Raw genomic sequence first — 9906 nt, forward strand, 5'->3', positions numbered from 1 at the left:
GAGAATAATATTATATTTAAACATCCAGATCTAAAATAAGGAATTATCCTGTTTCCCTCTTAGCAGTTTTCCTTCCTCTGAAATACAAAACCACGTGCTAATATTACTAGTATTTTACTAAGCTTGCCATATCCTGGGGAGTGGTTAGAAGAGCCCAGCTACAGAGGAGCTCACATTCATAGTTAGTAGCCACAGGCTAATGCCACAACCGACTTTGTAGGCTTAGCACAGTGTGTCTTTGTTTTTCTTCTGCTACTATAAATATTGTTATGGTATAAATAAACACAACGGTAACGAAATATGATAAAAAAAAGAGTCATAAACTACATTGGTGCAAAACTTCTCTATATATTATTATGTGCATTTTATTTTTGTTTGTTCCTAAGGTTCTAGCTTGTGATTGCACGTGGAAAGCATGAGAATAGCTAGCATCTGCTCAGAGTTCTTTGGATACTTATTAAAACTTCAAGGGTTTGGGTGATTTTGGGCTTTTGTTTGTAAATGAAAAGCGGAGGGTTTATATTCAATGAATGTTACATTATTGGGACGAAGGAAGATGAAAATGGCTAAATGAAAGCATGGAAAGTCTTTATAAGCAATCTATGCACTGTAAATAAAGTATAAGAACCACATTACAGACTATTATGCCGCGTACACACCATCACTTTCTGCGATGGAAAAAAACGTCATTTTCAAAAACGTCAATTTAATTGACCGTGTGTGGGCAAAAACGTCGTTTTATGTCTTCTAAAAAACGACAGAAAAAAATTGAAGCATGCTTCAATTTTATGTGTCGTTTTTCAAAAGTGCACTTTTTACCTCACAGAAATTGACCGTGTGTAGCAAAAAACGTCGTTTTCTAAGACGTTTTTTCATCTACGCATGCCCAGAAGCTAGCTTCAATGGTAAAACGTGGTGGAACGTAACCTGACTTTGCAAGATCATTGTGAGAAAACGATGGTGTGTATGCAACTTCGTCTTTGAAAATTGAAGTTTCAAAAACGTCATTTTTTACTTCACAGAAAGTGTCGTTTTTTTTCATCACATAAAGTGATGGTGTGTACGCGGCATTAGGTGTAGGGGGTGATGCAGAGAGAGGTTTGGATACTCACACACTGCACAGGGCACCTGGAAATATACTGTAACAATGTATCACACCATTGTGCCATAAACAGTAAGATTACTGTCTAGTTCAGGGCTCTAGTCCTGCGGGAACGCGTGGGAACGGAGTTCCTGCACTCTTTTCCCAGCAGGAACGCAGTTCCCTTTGCAGGACTAGAGCAGCCGAGCCACCCAAGCCAATCCTTTACTAAGCGGCGATGCCCAGCTCGAGTCACTGTCAGGGGCAGGCGAACCTTAGTAATCCTTTATGTTACTGGCCGCTTCCTGTATATGGATTCCCACACTTTTTTCCCAAGGACTTGACCCCTGGGTGGGATGATGGGAGAGAATAGAGGAGAAAACTGGTACACACCACAAAGAAGGACCATAGAAATACAGGGCTCCTGGAAATACAATGTAACAATGTAACACACCATTGTGCCATAAACAGTACAATTACTGTATAGGGTGGGATGATGGGAGAGAATAGAGGAGAAAACTGGTACACACCATAAAGAAGGACCATAGCAATACGCTCCTGGAAATACAATGTAACAATGTAACACACCATTGTGCCATAAAGAGTAGGCATAGGCGTGTGCACAGGGTGTGCCAGGTGTGCCTGGGCACACACTAATCACCCAGTGTGGGGCATATGTCAAATGTTTAGACCACTGATATTTCACCAAATAAATAATAATAAAAAAATCGTATTTTTTACAAAAAAAATAATTAACTAATATTGTAACTGCCCTACTGACACTGATCTCTGTCCTTATGACACCATCCACTTCTCTACTGACACTGTCAGTATATATACACATCACATGCACACACACGTATATGAGCTTTGGGGTGCATGCCCTAATGCAATAGGCTGCACACACCTATGATAGTAGGATTACTGTATAGGGTGGGATGATGGTAGAGAATGGAGATGAAAACTGGTGCATACTAGGGTTGTCCCGATACCAATACCAGTATCGGTATCGGGACCGATACTGAGCATCTGCGGGAGTACTTGTACTCCCGCAAATGCCCCCGATGCCAGATCCAATACAGACCCCAACCAACCCCCGCCGCCGCCGCAATGCCGCCGCATACCGCAACGCCATCGCCGCCTAGTTAATCAGCGTGCGGGGAACATTACAGCTTTCATTTGAATAGCTGTCTGTTCCCCGCTGCCCTGCGTATAGACACTCCCCCTTGCTCGGTATTGGACGGGTGATCTGTCTATCAAGTGTAGATCACCCGTCCAATCCCGAGCAAGGGGGAGTGTCTATACGCGGTGCGGCAGGGAACACACAGCTATTCAAATGAAAGCTGTAATGTTCCCCGCACGCTGATTAACTAGGCGGTGGCATCTAGGTATGGGGAGACATGGCTGCATATGTAGGGGGACATGGCTGCATATGTGGGGGACATGGCTGCATATGTGGGGGACATGGCTGCATATGTGGGGGACATGGCTGCATATGTGGGGGACATGGATGCATATGTGGGGACATGGCTGCATATGTGGGGGACATGGATGCATATGTGGGGACATGGCTGCATCTGTGGGGGACATCGCTGCATTCGTGGGGGACATGGCTGAATTTGGGGACACATTTAAAAAAAAGTATCGGTTTTCGGTATCGGCAAGGACTTGAAAAAAAGTATCGGTACTTGTACTCGGTCCTAAAAAAGTGGTATCGGGACAACCCTAGTGCATACTATAAAGAAGGACCATAGCAATACAAGGCTCCTGGAAATACACTGTAACAACATGCCACTGTGACATATACAGTAGGATTACTGTAAGTGAGATAATTAGGATGGGATGTTGAGAGAGAATAGAGGAGAAAACTGGTAGACACTTACACCAAAAATAAGGACCAAAGCCATACAGGACACATGGGATTACACTATATTATGCATCATACAATCATGCTATAAACAGCATGTACAGTATAACACTATCAAAGAACATGTAAGTGTAAAAATTAGGTCAGGGTTTCTCAGTGTTTCTCAACCTTCTTTTCAGTCAAGGCATCCTTTAAAATTGTGGATAATCTCAAGGCACCCTTTAGAATTATGAAAAATCTTAAGGCACCCTTTAGAATTATGGACATTCTCAAGGCACCCTTTAAAATTATGGACAATCTCAAGGCACTCATTAAAATTATGGACAATCTCAAGGCACCCCTTAAAATTATGGACAATCTCAAGGCACCCTTTAAAATTTTGGACAGCCTCAGGGTATCCTTTAAAATTATGGACAGTCTAAAGGCACCCTTTAGAATTATGGACAGTCTCAAGGCACCCTTAGAATTATGGACAGTCTCAAGGCATCCTTAACCCCCCTGGCGGTATTTCCGAGTCTGACTTGGGGTTACATTTCTGTGCTGTGATCGGGAACCCCGAGTCAGACTCGGGCTCGCCGAATCCACAGGCAGTGTTTACTTACCTTGTCCCTGGATCCAGCGATGCCACTGAGCTGTGTGAGCGAGCGGGACCTCGCTTGATTCACACAGTGCCTCTGTGTGCCGCCGATCTCCGTTCCCTGCGACGTTACGACGCACGGGGGCGGAGAATGGCGCCAAATTCAAAAAGGTAAACAAACACCTTACATACAGTTTACTGTAATCTTATAGATTACAGTACTGTATGTAAAAAATACAAACCCCCTTGTCCCTAGTGGTCTGCCCAGTGTCCTGCATGTACTTTTATATAATAAAAACTGTTCTTTCTCCCTGCAAACTGTAGATTGTCCATAGCAACCAAAAGTGTCCCTTTATGTCAAAAATGGTTTTAGAGCAGCTAGAAAACAGCGATAATAAATTATAATCACTTGCAGAATTGTGCGATAGTGATTTGTGGGGAAATTCGTCATAAAAAAATAAAAGTAATGACAGCGACAATTCTGCAACTGAGCAAATTTCAGTGATTTTGAGTAGATTACATTATTGAATATTTTTTATTATAATTATATTATTATTTGTTATAAATGTTTATAATTATTTATTATATTATAATTAATAATTTTGGGCCTAATCCTCAAAAACCCAGCGCAACGTAACTTTTGGCATTTAAGTTACACCGCCGCAAAATCTCTACCTAAGTGCCCGATCCACAAAGCACTTACCTAGAAATTTTGAGCGGTGTAACTTAAATCCGTCCGGCGCAAGGCGTTCCTAATTTAATGGGGCGAGTCCCATTTAAATTGGGCGCGCTCCCGCGCCGGACGTACTGCGCATGCTCCCGACGTAATTTTCCCGACGTGCTTTGCGCGGTTTTACGTTGCGTCGGGTTTTGAGAATCGCGACGGGCGTAAAAAAAAACGAGTTTGCGGCGGGAAAAAAAATAAAAAATAAAAAAAAAGACAGCGACGTGGGATAGAAGGGTCTACTTTTACAAGGTGTAAACAGTTTAGGCCTTGTAAAAGCAGCCCTAATACTGCGACGGCAAACTAATACTTACGGAGAAAACGAAGCTGAAAAGCTTTGTGGATCTCCGTAAGTGCTAATTTGCATACCCGAAGCGGCATTTCGACAAGAAATGCCCCTAGCGGTGGCTGCGGTACTGCATCCTAAGATCCGACAGTGTAAGTCCCTTACACATGTCGGATCTTCTGTCCATCTATGTGAAACTGATTCTGTGGATCAGTTCCATAGATAGAAACAGGGATACGACTGCGTATCAGTAGATACGCCGGCGTATCCCTTTTGTGGATTACCCCCTTTGTTTTTAAAAAAATGTCATACCCGGGATGCCTACTAGACTCTTGTTTGGTCAGATTTAAGTGAGTTATTCCTAAAAATTACAGGCCTACAGTATAAAACGCCAAATTTCCTTGCAAATAATGGTACCGCTTTCAGCACCTAAAATCTGAAATAATCATACCGCTAGGGAGGTTAAAATCATGGACAAGCTCAAGGCACCCTTTAAAATTATGGTCAGTCTCAAGGCACCCTTTAAAATTATGGTCAGTCTCAAGGCACCCTTTGAAATTATGGTCAGTCTCAAGACAGCCTTTAAAATTATGGACACTTTCAAGGCACCCTTTAACATTTTGGACAGCCTCAAGGCACCCTTTAAAATTATGGACAGCCTCAAGGCACCCTTTTAAAATTATGGACAGTCTCAAGGCACCCTTTAAAATTATAGAAAGTCTCAAGGCACCCTTTAAAATTATGGACAGTCCCAAGGCACTCTTTAACATTTTGGACAGCCTCAAGGCACCCTTTAAAATTATGGACAGTCCCAAGGCACCCTTTAAAATTATAGACAGTCCCAAGGCACCCTTTTAAATGATGGACAATCTCAAGGCACCCTTTGAAATGATGGACAGTCTCCAGGCACCCCATTCTAAAATGTAAAACATTATTCCAAAAGTTTTACATTATGCGGCAGCATCAACACATGTGGGACACCCAACATTAGAAGTGCTTTATTCTTCCAAAGCAAATACACTTTTGAACACTAGTGCTGACTATTATTCCAGTGTTTCTCCTCTCCCTCAGTTTCCCTTCATCACCCAGCGAATGTGACCCCCAGTGTTGATGGTGCGGGGCAGGGGTGGGGTGAACAAGAATGCTGTGCAGGAAATAAACATCCTTCTTATCAACACTGATGACATCACTGGTTGTTAGGACACCAGTGGCTGGAAGGTTGAAATGGTGCACAATAAAAATCCGTGGCTTAGTGCAATAAAAAACTGGCTTGATCCACCTACTGGCTTGTATACATGTTTGGGCAATTTTTGGGCATTTTGCAAAGGCATCCCTGAAGAACCCTCAAGGCACCCCAGGGTGCCAGGGCACTGTGGTTGAAAAAGGCTGCCCTAAGGTTCCTCCAGAGGTTGCTAGGGATTCCATGAGAAATAGATGAGTTCTGCTTCTCAGATGAGTAACAACAGAAACCAATGATATTTTTAGCTATCTTAAAGAAGGGATTCTTCCTAATGACCACTAATGTAAGAAGAATTCTTCCTACTGACCATCACACTAATGTACTGTGAGCTGTAAATATAGAATTATTAGCAGGGGGTCCCCTAAAAAAAATATTTTTAAGGGTTTCTCCACATTAAAAAGGTTGAGAAAGGCTGAATTAGGATATGGTAAGGAGAGAGAATGAAAGAGAATACTGGTACACAAACACACACCATATACTGTAAAAAGGACCATAGCAGTGCATAGCACATGGAAATACACTATAAAAATGCAGCATACAATCATGCCATACACAGGATGTACAGCATAACAAAATGTATCATATTATATGTATAATATGCACTGAGCAAACTTATAAACGCAACACTTTTGTGTTTGCCCCTATTTATCATGAGTTGAACGCAAAGATCTGCGACTTTTTCTATGTACACAAAAGGCCTATTTCTCTTAAATATTGTTCACAAATCTGTCTAAATCTGTGTTAGTGAGCACTTCTCCTTTGAGGATCCAGAGAATCCCAAACATGCTCAATGGGTGCCATGTCTGGTGAGTATGCTGGCCATGCAAGAACTGGGATGTTTTCAGCTTCCAGGAATTGTGTACAGATCCTTGCAACATGGGGATGGTTGTGGATGAATGGCGCAAAAATGGGCATCAGGATCTCATCACGGTATCTCTGTGCATTCAAACTGCCATCAATAAAATGCACATGTGTTCATTGTTCATAGCATTCGCCTGGCCATACCATAACCACCATGGGCCACTCGATCCACGATGTTGACATCAGCAAACCACTCACCCACACAACGCCATACACGCTGTCTGCCATCTGCCCTGTACAGTGGAAACCTGGATTTATCATGAAGAGGACAACTCTCCAAAGTGCCAGAGGCCATAGAATGTGAGCATTTGCCCACTCAAGTCAGTTACCACGATGCAGATGAGCAGATGAACTACCCTGAGGCGGTTTCTGACAATTTGTTCAGAAATTCTTTGGTTATGCAACCGATTGTTGCAGCAGCTGTCCGGGTGGCTGGTCTCAGACGATCTTGGAAGTGAAGATGCTGGATGTGGAACTCCTGTGCTGGTGTGGTTACACGTGGTCTGCAGGCGTGAGGCTGGTTGGATGTACTGCCAAATTCTCTGAAACACCTTTGGAGACGGTTTATGGTAGAGAAATTAACTTTTAATCTAAGAGCAACAGCTCTGGTGGACATTCCTGCAGTCAGCACGCCAATTGCACGCTCCCTCAAAACCTGAGACATCTGTGGTAATGTGCTGTGTTATAAAACTGCACACTTTAATATAGAGTGGACTTTTCTTTGTAGACAGCCTAAAGCCTCATACACACGACCGAGGAACTCGACGGGCGAAACACATCATTTTCCTCATCGAGTTCCTTGTTAGGCCCCGCACACACGACCGAGTTTCTCGGCAGAATTCAGCCAGAAACTCGATCTGAGCCGTATTCTGCCGAGAAACCCGGTCGTGTGTACACTTTCGGCCGAGGAAACCGACGAGGATCTTGTCGGGCCAAATAGAGAACATGTTCTCTATTTCCTCGTTAGTCAACGGGGAAACTTGGCTCGCCGAGATCCTCGGCGGCTTCACAATGAACTTGATGAGCAAAACGATGTGTTTTGCCCGTCGAGTTCCTCGGACGTGTGTACGGGGCCTGAGGCTGTCGAGGAATTCGACAAGGCAAGTTTCTCCATTCCCGTCGAGGAAATAGAGAACTTGCTCTCTTTTTGGCTCGTCGAGTTTCTCGACAGTTTCCTCGACGGAAATGTACACACGACCGGTTTCCTCGGCAAAAAAATATCTCCCAGCAAGTTTCTTGCTGGTTTTTGCCGAGAAACTCGGTCGTGTGTACGAGGCCTAAGGTTGTGCTGTGCAATAATCATGCTGTCTAGTCAGCATCTTGATATGCCTTTTGTGTACATAGAAAAAGTTGTACATCTTTGTGTTCAAAGACCGTTCGTTGGCCGATGCAAGTGTGCTGGGAGCCGCGAAGTTCTTTTATGTCTTGATGTCTTTTTGTTCCTATAAGTACAATACAATAAATTGTGTGTTTTTTACCTACAGGGCTTCACTATTGTTGCTTTCCTCTCTGCATTTTGGTCATACTCCTGTTGATGATTGCAATGGGTCCTTGTGAGTTCTGGACGTTCCTATACTATTGATGATTTTTGGACATCCCTTCCATCTACCTTATCAAGTTGGAGAGTGGGAACCGCCACTGATTACTATGCCCATATTGATGTCTTTCTGGTAAGCAGATTGATAGCACAGTGGTGTGGTGTGTTTTCCTGTTTGCACACTGAAGCTTTGGTGGAGGTCCTTTGTATCAGCTTTATTTTTGATCGTATTCACCCAGTTGGACTGCATCACTTTCATTATAATTTTACATTTTCATTTATATTGAAGCGCTGCACTATTGGACTTTATTATTTGTGTTAGCTTTATCTACAAATTGTGCTGGCTGCTTTTTTGATTTACTGCTATTTGTAAGTTAGCGCAGATGTTTTTCACATCTTTGTCTTCAGCTCATGATAAATAGGGGCAAACACAAAAGTGTTGCGTTTATAATTTTTCTCAGTGTATAAACGTATATACAGTAAATATATATATGTATATATGTAGAATAGAGGGGAATGCTGGTACACACACACACACTCATAGCATTACAGAACACATGAAAATGCACTATACTATATAATTCAGCATGCAAATATGCCATAAACAGTATGCACAGTTTTACATATAAGTTTAAGAATTAGCAAACAGTGATGGGAGAGAATAGTAGAGAAGACTACACAAACACACACACACACACAACCACACCCCTCATTGCTTGTCCTGACCAGTGAGACCTGCTTTCCTAAAGGAATATAACATGTTCTTTTTATAGAGTGCGTTTTCAGTTAGCTTAGTTAGCTTAAATAGGACAGTGTTGTGTTGACTTCCTTAATTCAATTGTGTGCATGAAAAAAAAAATATATGTTTTTGTTTGTTTTGTAAATTCTCTTGCACATGATAGGGTATTCAAAGTGAACACAGCTTCACATTATTTACCAAACCAAGTGAACATACACTGTGCAAAGTGAACATTTATTCTAAAAATTGAAAACAATTGAAATTGAATTGAAACAATTGAATAATTGAAAACAATTATTTCCTATGTGCCCCATTATACTACAACACTGGAGTAATTTGCAGTGCGTTGCAGTGTGGGAAAAAGCAGCATATCTGCTGGATGGCTCTACATCACTGCGCATTACATTATGTGATATTTCAAAAACAAATTGGAAAAAAAAAGCAGTGAGGCCTCGTACACACAGCCAAGAAACTCAAAGGGCAAAACACATCGTTTTGCTCGTCGAGTTCCTTGTGAAGCCGCCGAGGATCTCGGCGAGCCAACTTTTCCCATTGCCGCCGGGGAAAAAGAAGACATGCTTTCTTTTTGGCCCGACGAGATCCTTGGCGGTTTCCTCGTTGAAAAGTGTACACACGACCGGTTTCCTCGGCAAAAAAAAAAACAGCAAGCTTCTTGCTGGTTTTTGCCGAGAAACTCGGCCGTGTGTACGAGGCCTGAGATGTGCTGAAATGCCCCCTGCCAAAGCCAACAGTGCCACAGCCTGCACTGTGATCCACTGCATTTTAACATGAATGCAGCCTAAATTAACCCTGCAGTATCCTTAGCTTCATTAAAGCCTACAGTTCACAAATGATTAAATACAAGGACAAGGACTTTTACCGAAGGTGCGCTCCCGTCTCATAGTTTATTCTGAGCATGCGCGGGTTTCTAAGCATACATACATAAGTGCTCCTCGTCGTAAACCAGCCCGACGAGAAACACGACAAGGAAATT

Source organism: Rana temporaria, chromosome 5 (genome assembly GCF_905171775.1).
Source record: "Rana temporaria chromosome 5, aRanTem1.1, whole genome shotgun sequence".
Classification (NCBI taxonomy): domain Eukaryota; kingdom Metazoa; phylum Chordata; class Amphibia; order Anura; family Ranidae; genus Rana; species Rana temporaria.